The sequence below is a fragment of the Loxodonta africana genome, chromosome 8, assembly GCF_030014295.1.
Source record: "Loxodonta africana isolate mLoxAfr1 chromosome 8, mLoxAfr1.hap2, whole genome shotgun sequence".
NCBI lineage: Eukaryota > Metazoa > Chordata > Mammalia > Proboscidea > Elephantidae > Loxodonta > Loxodonta africana.
The window spans coordinates 98,990,571-99,004,980 of NC_087349.1; positions in this window are offsets into that span (position 1 = coordinate 98,990,571).

Below are 14,410 nucleotides of genomic sequence, written 5' to 3' on the forward strand. Positions count from 1 at the left end.
TTTTTTTTCTTAAGTTTAGTTGCTCATAAGGGCACATAATCAGAAGAAACATAAAGCTACTTTGCTTGAAAACAACTCTAAGCAAGTCAATAAGCATGAATGTTAAAAGTGCCCTCATTATAGGGAATTTTGATACCTAAGATTTGTTTACTTCTATTTATGAGATGGATTCTAGTTAGTATGCCCAACAACTAACTTTTTAAAAATTTAATTTTTGATTTTGAGGTAATTCTAGATTCATAAGCAGTTGTAAGAAATAGTATTGAGATTCTATATACCCTTTACCCAATATCCCCAATGGTAGCATTTTCAAAAGCTACAGTATAATATTACTAATAGAGTGCTGACATTGATACAGTCAGGGTACAGAACACTTCCATCATCCCAAGGATCCCTTGTGTTGTACTTGATAGCCATATCCACTTCCTCCCTGCCATTATTTCCTAAACCCTTGACCACCAGTAATCTCTTCTCCATTTCTATGCTTTTGTCATTTCAAGAATATTAGACAAATGAAAGCGTATAATATGTAACCATTTGGGATTGGCTTTTTTATTGAGAACAGTTTTCTGGAGATTCCTCCAGTTTGTTGTATGTGTCAATAGTTTGTTCTTTTTTATTATTGTGTGGTATTCCACAGGATTCTTCATTTCCATGGGGAAATATGGAACAAGTGGTAGCCAGAGCCCCTTTTTGGGTCTTGCTTGCCCTTATTCAGTAAGTGAATAAAGTCTCATTTGTTACTTTCAATTTGGCTCGGTGTCCTAATTGACCACCTTAACACCTTGTTGCTCAACAAAATCAACAGCATATTATTAAAAGTTTTTTTTTTTAATTAATTAATAAAACATAAAATATCTTAAATGGAATCTACATCTTATCTGTTAATTTTTTCAGTTCCATTCTCTCTCCTCCATTTATCATTTATGTGTGTGCAAATATTACACATACATGCACATATACATAAATAATATACAACCTTTTTTTATAATATGTTTGTTCAGAAAAATAAAGACATTTACATTAATAAACTATTAGATGAAACAAAGCGTTGCATAATTTATAGTGCATATGCTTGTCTATTAAAGGGTTTGCCAACATTTTGCAAATTTATATGCTTAATCAGTTAGCCATAGTATGTCAGAAGCCCTGGTGGTACATTGGTTAAGAGCTCGGCTGCTAACCAAAAGGTTGGCAGTTTAAATTCACCAGCCACTCTTTGGAAACCCTATGGGGTAATTCTACTCTGTCCTATAGGGTCACTATAAGTCAAAACTAACTCAATGGCATCAGGAATTTATGGTTTTATAATATGTCAGCAAGGCCAAATCTGCAAAGAAATCATACTGATGGGAATTTGAGATCAGTGAACTTAACTCCTTAGATGGCTTGGAAGGCTTTTGTGATCTCATGCTTTCCAACTGTCCCGGCACAGCCTCCTTTAGACAGGACTCTCCAACAATGCTGGAATGCTTCAAGGTCTCCAACATACCACTGTTTTGGGTGCTTTCTCTCTATATACATTCTATTGCCTTACCTTTCCCCCACCCCATTTTTAATCTGGCAAACTTCTGCCTTCAAATTCTAGCCCAGATATTTTACTGTTATCATTTAATACTATCTTAAAGAAATATTTTGAGATGCAAAATATCTAATTTAACTCTTTCTATTAAGTCCATTGTATAACCAGAAAACACGCGTGTCACTTTACATTTTTACCACACTTTTGAAATTAAATCTTACCCAAAAAGACTGAGAAGAAATAGAATTAGCCCCTTATCTTTTCCTGAGTAGGCACTGAAGATAAAGAAGAAAGCTGTACTAGGATGTCTATAGTGATTGCTTAGTACATTTTCCAGCAACCCTGTCGGGCACATGATGTCTCATTTAACAGATGAGGAAAATGAGGTTTAAAACTGTTAAGAGACATGCAGTGTGATGATAACAGTATGAAGTCAGCATTTCAACCATCTCTTCTAGAAAACCAACAAAGATCAAGATAAAAAAAAAAAAGTAAACCCTTTTAAAATAAACCAGCAGAAGACAGGTGAAATACCAAACCACACAATAACTGGAAAAGGGGCTCAATAAAGTGGAGCTCTTGTGGGGTTGGGAAGGCAGAGCACCTCTGGCAACCACAGCAGGAGAGGAAGATTCTGAGGTGAAAGCCAAAGTGGGAATGGGCTTTCAGGTTGGTGGTCGGGGTTTTGGGTCTGAGAAGCCACAGAGACAGAGATGGAGTTATTACCACATGGAGAAACCATCTTTACCAGAAAAAGTCATCCATGTGGTAGAGATATGGAGAAAGCTTCCATTGAAGACAACTAACTGCACAGCTGCCTATCTCTAAGATCTGGGGAGAAACAAAGGCTAAAAATTTAACACAAAAATCCTTGGGACATGAGCAATATTTCCTAAAACAAGGTTCTGGTCCCTCCTACATACTGTATTTCCTAAAAATAGCAGATCCTGGGAAGTCTTACTTTGTACAACCATGAACACTCAAAAAGAAGTAGAAAAAAAGAAATCAGCATAGAATCTATGCAATAATATGACTGAGAAATAAGAGAAAAAATGACAAATAAAGAACAGTTACCTGAAAATTTTGCCATGGAGATTTAAAATTATGACTATGATATAGCCATGGATTTAAAAAATATTTGAAGACATTGCTCTATACAACAAAACACTGAAGGTAGTGATCAGCGACGCTGGGACAACAGGAGGTAAAATATTTTCTGGGAGAACTCAGAAAAAAGAGAGAAGATAAAAATAAAAATATCATAGAAATGAAGGCAATAAAATTGGAAGCAATTCTAGGGAGAAAATACACTAATGAATAAAAGAGTATAAGACATAGAGGACAGCAATAAGAAACCCAGTGAAATGAAATACAGAAGAGTTATAGTGTCTTAGAGAGAAAATAATTGATATAGACCAGAGGTCAGCAAACTCTTTCTATAAAGGGGCAGATAGTAAATAATTTAGTATTTGTGGGACATACGATCTCTGTCACAACTATTGAATTCTGCCATTGTACTATAAAAGCAACAATAGATAATACCTTGTGTTCTAGTAAAACTTTATTTACAAAGATAGATGGCCAGCTGGATTTGGCCAATGGGCCATAGTTTGCTATATACATGTGTATGTATCTGTCTATATCTATACATTTACAGGACAGGCAAAGGAGATTTAATATTTACATAATCGAAGTTTCAGAAGAAGAATGATATATGAGGGCATGCTAGAAGTGGTACGAGTAGGCAGTAGACCAAGAAATAAACTTGTGTATTTATTAAGAATAATAGAGCCCTGATGGTACAGTGGTTAAATGCTCTGGCTGCTAACCAAAAGGTCGGCAGTTTGAATCCACCAGCTGCCCTTGGAAACCCTGTAGGACAGTTCTACTCTGTCCTATAGAGTTGCTATGAGTCGGAATCTGCACAACGGCAACAGGTTTTTTTTTTTTTTTTTTAATGTGAAGAATATTTTAAACGCAGTATAATGACACAGGAGTCCATGGGTGGCACTTGACAACTACCCAAAAGGTTGATGGTTCAAACTCACCCAGAGGCACCTCGAAAGTCAAACCTGGAGATCTGCTTTCAAAGAGCCTGGAAAACCCTATGGAGCAGTTGTACTCTGCACCCCTGGGGTCACCATGAGCTACAATTGACTCGATGGGAGCTAACAACAACAATAAAATAGTGACACAAAAGAAGATGCAAAGAGAGAGAAAGATACACTGTGTTCTTGGGTAGGAACATTTAGTATCATAAGGATGTCAACTCTTCTTGAATTAATTTATGAGTTTAATGAGATCACACTAAATATCAAAAACATTTTTAATAGAAGAGTGGGCAGAGGATATGAACTGATTGTTCACATGTAAACGAATATAAACGGGTCTGTAACACATTAAAGATTCTCAGTGTCATTCATAGTAATGAAATACAAATGACCACTTCATTCTTCTTGTTCTATCATATCGACAAAGATAAAGTTTTATAGCACATGTTGTTGACAAGAGTGTGGGAAAATAGTTTTCTCGCACATGGTTGAAGGCCTAAAAGTAAGAATGAATTCTCAGGAGTATACTACGGCAATATTTATCAAAACAACCAATGCACACACTCTCCCACCTCTAGGAATTCGTCTCATAGATAAACCCACCCATAAGTTAAACATCAAGAACAAGGTTATCTATTGAAGAATTTTAATGTTATTTGTAAAAGTATAAGGTTGGAAATACAAAAGTCTATTAATAGTTATGTATTTAAATAATTTGTGGTATATTATAAAATGGAAAGCTCTGCAAATGTAGGAAAAGATTATGAAACCTTTTTATGTTCTGATACTGAATAATTTCCAAGAAGCATTAAGTAAAAGAAATAAGGTGCAGTAGGGTACAGAATATTGTAATGTTGCATGTTCCCATGTATGGAAAGAAATGAAGAAAGGAAATTAGGAAAAGAGAAAAAGACACATGCACACAAAGAGAGAGAGAGAGAGAGAATATTTCTTGAACAAGAAACAAGAAACTAAAAACATTGTTGACCTCTGCGGAGGAGAAGAAATAGGTTAAGGGAGATGGGTAGGAGGGACATTGTCACTCTACACTCTTTTATATACTTTAAATTTTGAATCCTGTGACTTCATTGCCTATTAAAAGAGCTTTTAAAACTACAGACATATGATGTTATATACAGACACGTGGAAACCCTGGTGGCGTAGTGATTAAGTGCTATGGCTGCGAACCAAAGGGTTGGCAGTTCGAATCCGCCAGGCACTCCTTGGAAACTCTATGGAGCAGTTCTACTCTGTCCTGTAGGGTCGCTATGAGCTGGAATCGACTCGATGGCACTGGGTTCGTTTTTTTTTGGTATATAGACATGTGTATGCATGTGTACATATGTGTTTGTGTATGTGTGTGTAGATAGGTGGATGAATGGGTAGATAGATATACAGACAGACAATTTTGTCTCAAATTACTCAGCTAACAGAGTAACAACTTAAAATTTAGAAATACAAGGGCTCTTAAAATAAAGTCATAATCTGATGTTTTAACCTTTTAAAATGTCTTCTTTAATACTGCAAGAAGGAAAAGCATTAGGTCTGTAAAAAATACAAGAACACTGCAAAATCAAAACAAAATACTCTGTCGAAGACAGCATTTTCATGCAGTTTTTGCGAATCACTTCACTTTGACAGGCTTATAATTCCACAGCAAAATGAATCAAAAAGCAAACCCTCAACTATGCCAACCCTAGCATATCAGTCCATTTCATTTCCAAGGACATCACCTCAGTGCTTTTAAGTGACTTCTTTTGACATGTTTCCCTTGTGAGACCTCGCTGTTACAGCTTCTTGCCATGTTCTTCCATCTTTTACAGTCTATTTCAAAGGCATTCACTGTTTTCTCTCTCTTTCAGTATGAACTAATATTCTAATTACATATAGCAAAGGGCAAGGCTCATTCCTTTATTTCAGTCTTTGAAATAAAATATTTTCCAAGTCAAATAGAATCTGAGCTACCATGTTATAAATGTGGAATTCGAGGTTTTTATATGAAATGTATATGGAGCCATATACATTTATGAAATCACAGGCACATTTCAAGCAACCTTGACATATTTATCATTTCAACTTTCCCAGCAGATGTTTAAAAATAGAAGCATTGCTCTGTGAATACGTTCACTCACTCATTCAATCAATCATTTTATGAATACTTATTGAGTCCTTATTTTGTGTTAAAGCCACCTACTGAACTCAGATTAGTTTCAGGTTTCAGTAACACCTCCACATTTGCCTTACACATTCATATTATAATTTATACTTTCTGGAAGATCATCTGTCTAGAATAAGAATGGTTTAATAAAGGAAAAGTACTTTTACTTCAGCAGAAGAAAAATTTTAGCAGTTGAATAGCAACACAAAGGAATGGCTTATCACATAAGCTGGATAAGGATTACATTAGTTAGGCTGTAAATTTTTTTTTTTTTTTTTTTGTATTTCCTCTTTTTTTAATTTTTATTGTGCTTTAAGCGAAAGTTTACAAACCAAGTCAGTCTCTCATACAAAAACTTATATACACCTTGCTATATACTCCTGGAAACCCTGGTGGTGTAGTGGCTAAGTGCTATGGCTGCTAACCAAAGGGTTGGCAGTTAGAATCCACCAGGCCCTCCTTGGAAACTCTATGGGGGCAGTTCTACTCTGTCCTGTAGGGTCGCTATGAGTCAGAGTCGACTCGACAGCACTGGGTTTGGTTTTTGGTTTTTATATACTCCTAGTTGCTCTCCCTCTAACAAGACAGCACACTGCGTCCCTCCACTACCTCTTTTTGTGTCCATTCAGCCAGCTTCTGGCCCCCTCTGCCCTCTCATCTCCACTCCAGACAAGAGCTGCCAACATAGTCTCATGTGTCTACTTGATCTAAGAAGCTCACTTGTCACCAGTGTCATTTTCTATCCCATAAAAAAATAGTCCAGTCCAATCCCAGTATAAGGAGTTGGCTTTGGGAATGGTTTCTATCTTGGGCTAACAGAAGATCTGGGGACCATGACCTCCGCGGTCCTTCTAGTCTCAGTCAGACTATTAAGTCTGGTCTTTTTATAAGACTTTGAGGTCTGCATCCCACTGCTCTCCTCAGGGGTTCTCTGTTGTGTTCCTTTTCAGGGCAGTCATCTGTTGTAGCTGGGCACCATCTAGTTCTTCTGGTCTCAGGCTGATGTAGTCTCTGGTTTATGTGGCCCTTTCTCTCTCAGGCTTATAATTACCTTGTGTCTTTGGTGTTCTTCACCTTCCTTTGCTCCAGGTGGGTTGAGACCAATTGATGCATCTTAGATGGCTGCTTGCTAGCATTTAAAACCCCAGATGCCACTCTCCAAAGTGGGAGGCAGAATGTTTTCTTAATAGATTTTATTATGCCAATTGACTTAGATGTCCCTTGAAACCATGGTCCTCAAACTCCTGCCCCTGCTACACTGGCCTTCGAAGCATTCAATTTATTCAGGAAATTGCTTTTGGTTTAGTCCAGTTGGGCTGACCTCTCCTGTACTATGTGTTGTCTTTCCCTTCACCTAAAATAGTTCTTATCTACTACCAAATTAGTAAAAACCCCTCTCCCTCCCTCCTTCCCCACTCTCATAACCATTAAAGTGTATTTTCTTCTCTGTTTAAACTATTTTTTGAGTTCTTATAATAAAGGTCTCATACAATATTTGTTCTTTTGCCACTGACTGATTTCACTCAGCATAATGCCTTCCAGGTTCCTCCATGTTATGAAATGTTTCATGGATTCATCATTGTTCTTTATCGGTGTGTATTATTCCATTGTGTGAATATACTATAATTTATCCATTCATCCGTTGATGGGCACCTTGGTTGCTTCTATCCTTTTGCTATTGTAAACAGTGCTGCAATGAACATGGGTGTGCATATATCTGTTCGTGTTTATAGTGCTATGGCTCTTATTTCTCTAGGATATATTCCAAGGAGTGGGATTGCTGGATTGTATGGTACTTTTATTTTTAGCTTTTTAAGGAAGCACCAAATCAATTTCCAAAGTGGTTGTAACATGTTATATTCCCACCAGCAGTGTATAAGTGTTCCAGTCTCTCCACAACCTTTCCAGTATTTATTATTTTATGTTTTTTGGATTAATACCAGCCTTGTTGGAGTGAGATGGAATCTCATTGCAGTTTTGATTTGCATTTCTCTAGTGGCTAATGATCATGAGCATTTCCTCAATTATCTGTTAGCAGCCTGAATGTCTTCTTTAGTAAAGTGCCTTTTCACGTCCTTTGTCCATTTTTCAATTGTGTTATTTTGTCATTTTGTAGTTGAGTATTTGCAGTATCATGTAGATTTTAGAGGTCAGGCTCTGATTGGAAATGTCATAGCTAAAAACTTTTTCCCAGTCTGTAGGTAATCTTTTTACTCTTCTGGTGAAATCTTTGGATAAACATAGGTGTTTGATTTTTAGAGGCTCCCAGTTATCTACTTTCTCTTCCTCATTGTTAGTAATGTTTTGTATACTGTTTATGCCATGTATTAAGGCTCCTAGTGTTGTTCCTATTTTCCTTCCATGATCTTTATCATTTAAAATTTATATTTAGGTCTTTGATCCATTTGGAGTTAGTTTTTGTGCATGGTGTGAGGTATGGGTCTTGTTTCAATTTTTTGCAGATAACCTGTAAACATTTTTAAGGCCAGTCATGAGAGTTTTATAAAGATATAAAAGATATATATATATACACACATATATATGTATATTATACATTGGTGGTTTATGATTCAAACTACTATTTATTGCAAACCTTCCATGAGGGCAAAAACTTTGTTTTCCATTGTTGTATCGTCAGAGCCTGGGACAGTGCCTTGGATACAGTAAAAACAGTAAGTAGTCAATAAATATTTTTTGAGTAAATGAGTGAAGGAATGGATGTTTATTCCTTTCATTGCTAGGTCTGAGATTCAAATATAAATACTATACAGTTCCTGCAATCAAGGAGCTCTGCAATACATAGAGTTATGACACAGTGCAGTAATTAATATAGGGATAAACTTGAAGAAACAATTAATTTTACACAAAAGAGAGGTAAAGTCTTAGGTCAGAAAGAGCAAGGGAATTGAATTGAGTCTTGAATGAGTAAATGTTTTCTACTTGGACACTCAAGTGGGGTGTAATTTTAGAAAGTGTGAATAAAAGTATCAAGATATAAAAGTTCACAGTTTATATGGAGAATAGTAACTAACCAGGTCCAGCTAGTGGGAAAGTTGTGGTCAGGACTAGGGAGCAATTGGAGGCAAAGCAGACAGATCTAGGAAGTACAGAGTCAGCAAGGTCTTAGATATCAAGTGAAATACATTGGACTTTATTCTGTAGACAAAAGAGTAAGGGAAAGTATACAAAATTATGTATAACAGTGAATTCAAAGAGTGTGGCCAATACCTAGAGTCTGGAGGGCAGGGCCATTGTCTAAATTTTCTCAGAGAACAGAGGGTTGTTTCTAAGCCTTGAGGGGTAATGTAATGTGTTGCACTGACTTGCTTTGTGCCTGTTATCCCTTCTTTCCTCCAATTTCTCCCATTTGTAGTGGAAAAGTCTAGCTTGTGCCTGTTCCACCCTTGTACTTTGGAAGCAGATAACTTGTATTCTAGATTTCACAGATGAAGAGGAATTTTGGATTTTGAACTTGGAGTTGATTTAAGGCTTTTGCTAAGACACAATGGGGTGAATGTGTTTTACATGTGACAAGCACATGAATTTTTGGGGACCAAAGGGTGGAATGTTATGGATTGAATTGTATACCTCAAAAATGTGTGCCAACTTGGCCAGGCCACGATTCCCAGTATTGTGTGATTGTCCATCATTCTGTCATCTGAGGTGATTTTCCTATGTGTTATAAATCCTATCTCTATGATGTTAATGAGACAGGATTAGAGACACTTATGTTAATGAGGCAGTACTCAATCTACAGGATTAGGTTGTATCTTGAATCAACCTCTTTTGAGATATAAAAGAGAGAAGTGAGCAGAGAGATCGGAACCTCACACCATCAAGAAAGCAGTGCCAAAAGCTGAGTATATCTTTAGACCCAGGGTCCCTGATCTGAGAAGCTCCTAGATCAGGGAAAGATTGATGACAAGGACCTTCCTCCAGAGAGAGAAAGTCTTCCCCTGCAGCTGACGCCCTGAATTCAGACTTCTTCCTAAACTGTGAGAGAATAAACTTCTGCTTGTTAAAGTCATCCACTTATGGTATTTCTGTTATAGCAGCACTAGATTTTAAATATACCTATCTTAAAGTAATCATGTTAAACCAATGATTGGTATTGATAATCGGTAGGAATGGGAATATAATTTATCTGGATTGCAGTGTCTAAAGAAGATGACCACTATCATTTGGGTAAAAAGATTAAGCCTGATTCTGTGAAGACAGGTGAGCTTGAAATAAGTTGTATTACAGTGTGATCTCATCCTATACCAAATCTATTTATCTTTTAATGAAACATGATCAAGACATTTATTATCAAAGACTTTCCTCAGTGTGTTAGGAGTTTCACTTTTGACTTCTGGCATTGGCTGGAACTTATAAGTAGTGGAAATATCAACTTTCTTTCTATTTTTCTGATTTTAATGAGGTTGTCTATAGTGTTCCACTATTAAGTCTGACACTGGCTATCATGTTCCTTTCTCATGATAAGAAACAGTCAATTAGGTAGAGGAAATAAGCCCAAACAGAAATTGTGACAGTATCTGTCATGAATAAATTGGCCTACTAAAAGCAAAGACTCTCAAACGAAGAGATATGCTAAAACGAAGGAACTCAGGAAAGTTGAAAATAAAACTTTGATACCAGGAAAATACAAATAAAAAGAAGCAAGGAAGGTAGTACTAGTATTAAAAGCAATTAGTGCAAAAAAAATTAAACAAGACAATTTCATATTTTTTAGTATTGATGAAAGGGCCATGGCACACTAAAGATAACATCTTAAAACATTAGACTCCAAATTATTAAGCATTGGCTATAATATTTCCCATAGCTGAGAAAAGCAAAACTTTTAATTTCCAACTCAGCTAATCTACCATATTAAATTATTGAAAACTACCCATAGTGTTTTCAGTCACCTCATATGCATGTGAAAACTGGATGATGAATAAGGAAGACCAAAGAAGAATCGATGCCTTTGAATCATGGCATTGGTGAAGAATATTGACTAAACCATGTACTGCCAAAAGCATGAACAAATCTGTCTTGGAACAGGTACAACCACAGTGCTCCTTAGAAGCAAGGATGGCAAGATGTCTCACATACTTTGGACATGTTATCAGGAGGGATCAGTCCCTGGAGAAGGACATCATGCTTACTAAAGTAGAGGGTCACCGAAAAGAGAAGGACCCTCAATGAGATGGATTGACACAGTGATTGCAACAACAGACTCCAGCATAACAAGAATTATGAAGATGGCACAGAACAGGGCAATGTTTCATTCTGTTGTGCATAGGGTTGCTATGAGTTCATATCAACTCGATGGCACTTAACAACATCAACAACCCAGATGCATGTATACCAACACATCAACACCCAGAGGTAGTGGCATTGTGAGTGATTATTCTCTTCACTATAAACTTATGAGTTTTCCAAAGAGTCCAAAGCGAATCTGTATTGTTTTCAGAAAACCACGATTATCATTTAAAAATTCTATACTTCTTTTAACCCCTCATTAGGACAAATTAGGAAACTCTGGTGGAATAGTGGTTAAGAGCTAAGGCTGCAAACCAAAAGGTCGGCAGTTCAAGTCTACCAGGTGCTGCTTGGAAACCCAACGGGGCAGTTCTACTCTGTCCTACAGGGTTGCTATGAGTCAGAATCAACTCAACGGCAATGGGTATGTTTATGACAAATTATCAACTTTGGAAACTATCAATCGATGTTCTGTACAGTTAAGAACAACACAGGTAGAAGACAGATGGGTAGCAAAGATAAGAGAAAAAAGGAAGGTATTTATGGTTGAAATGATGGCCCGTCACTATTTTGTAATGCCATTTTTTTCCTCCTAGTGTGTTCCTCTTCTCTTTCCCTATGCTGAACTGAGCATAGAGAAAGATTGTGACAGGGTTAAAAAAAAAAAAAAAAAGCCTTAGTTTTTGTTTACATACCCTCAGGGAGGTTACCTGTGCTTAGAGAAGGAGTAGCTTGAAGAAAACTTGAAAGGATTCCCAACACTCAGAATTTTTTATAGGTGCGGGGAAGAGAGAGGAGTACATAGATTGTGAGAGAAGAGGAGCTCTATGCTGCCTTGGTTAAAACCAAAAAACCAAACCCATTGCTGTCGAGTCAATTCTGATGCACAATGACCCCATAGGAGAGAGTAGAACTGCCCCCTAGAGTTTCCAAGGGGCACCTAGTAGATTTGAATTGCTGACCGTTTGGTTAGCAGCCATAGCTCTTAGCCACTACTCCACCAGGGTTCCCAGTTGGCTCGAGGGCAACTGCGTTTTCATGGCAACCCTGCGTATGTCAGTGCTAAACTGTGTTCTGTGGGGTTTCAATGGCTGATTTTCTAGAAGTAGTTCACCAGGACTTTCTTCTAAGGCATCTCTGAGTGGACTCAAATCTCCAGCCTTTTGATTAGCAGCCACGTGTGTTAGCCATTTGCACCACCAGGGACTCTAGCAGCACCATAGAGACAGAAGACATGAAAAATAAGGCTGCTCAGGGCTCGTGGGCAGATGGGGATGTCGCCACTTGCAGACATTCCTGGTCTTTCAAATGAACCTGGAAGTGGCAGAGATCTGAAGTTCCTATTAAAGCCATGTGGACAAGTTACTGAGTTCCTGTTAAAGCCACTTGGACAAGGCACCAATAGACAAGCAATTAAGGACCCAATACCTGGTTCCTTTTGCCCTACTGAGCCTGGGCACTATTTAAGAACCTAAAACACAGATACTGCTTTGGGTAGAGAAGGCAAACTCCAGGAAGGACTGCGCTAAGTTTGGAACACTGAACAGGAGCTTGAAATCAGACACTTACTTGAAAAGAATATAACACAAAAGCCAAGCCCGTTGCTGGAAAGTCTATTCCAACTCATAGCGACCCAATAGGACAGAGTAGAACTGCCCCGTAGGGTTTTCAAAGAGTGGTTGGTGGATTCAAACTGCTGACCTTTTGGTTAGCAGCTGAGCTCATAACCACTGGACCATCGGGGCTCTGAACAGAATATAGACAGTGACATTTCTCGTGCTCTAGTCTGTGAACTGAGAGTCATTCCCATTACACTGACTTTTTCCCCCAAAATCCTCCTTTAAAAAACAACAACAAAAAACTGCTTATGAAGAGGTATCTGAGACAATGTTCAATGATTTGTCACCTTTACAAGAAATTACTCATGTGTAAGTGGTATTATTTTCAGCCACCATTGTTGGCCAGCATATACTCTAATCTTGAAATTGAACTACAGAGCCAGACAGGACAAAGTTATCCTTAGGGGATTCCAACAAAAAGACCAGGAAACCTCCAAGTTTCAGTGGGGACCACCTTTCTTAGCCAGCAAGGATTCCCTCCTCATCTTCTCCCCTCCAGCTCTCTCCTGCTTGGGAATAAGCAGCAATGACACAACACAGCAGGAGGCTTCTGAAAACATATGGAAAAGAAACCCAGAGTTTCTAACTTTCAGAATCCTAGGAATAGCATTCTGTTGATAATGATTCACAATTGAAAAGTGAAGGATTTTGAAGCACCTCCTTTATGTTCTCAAAAGCAAACAAGAAAGCATGGGCACTGAAATGAAATTAAATCTGACATAAGAAAGATACGAGTATGAGGTATACAGGGAAGGAAGAAACTGGCTAACTGTTTTGAGGCTGGATGAGGGGCTAATATGTCTCATCTCTGTACAAGTTCTGAACCACTTAGGTATAAGATCAAGGATTAAAGCAGATGGAATAAAAATTATTATTGATATAAAGTTACTGTTCAGCACTGTGGTTACAGTGAGAGCCACATACGCTTGCTAACTTTATGCCCACCAGCAGAAGCCTACAGGAAGGAAATTTTGAGTCAGTGGTTCCCACAGGTCCAGGGTTGAGAAGAAAGAAAGCAAATCTTTCATACTTAGGACTTTGATAGATTGCTGTTGTGGTGTTTCTATGTCTTGGAGACTTTTTGGAATCATAGTGAAGCATATGACAGAGTAGAACTGCGCCACAGGGTTTTCTTGGCTACGGTCTTTATGGAAGCAGATTGCCAGGTCTTTCTCCCATGGAGCCAGTGAGTGGGTTTCAACTGCCAACCTTTCAGTTACCAGGTGAATGCTTAACTGTTTGTGCCAGCGGGGCTCCTTTTTTGGCAGATTAGTTCCACACAATATGAAAATGTGGACAAACTATCATTCCTCACCAAACAGGTAATTGGCATCATGTTTGTGGGGAGCATTAAGAGGTGGGCAAGAGAAAAGAGGGGTTCTGTTATAAACTCTCAAACACTTCACATCCGCTACTCATCTGTCATGCACAACCACCCATCTGTCAGTTTGTCCTACTGTAGCGTCTTGTGTGTTACTATGATGCTGGAAGCTATGCCACTGGTATTTCAAACACCAGCATGGTCATCCATGGTGAACAGGTGTCAGTGGAGCTTCCAGACTAGACAGACTAGGAAGAAAGATCTAGTGATCTATTTCAGAAAGCTAACCCAGTGCCATCGAGTCGATTCCGACTCATAGAGACCCTAAAGGACAGAGTAGAATTGCCCCGTAGAGCTTCCAAGGAGCACTTGGCGGATTTGAACTGCTGACCCTTGGGTTAGCAGCTGTAGCAGTTAGCCACTACGCCAATGAAAACCCTATGGATCACAGGAGAGTGTTTAAGATTTGACTCGCTTACTTTGGCTGTGTCATCA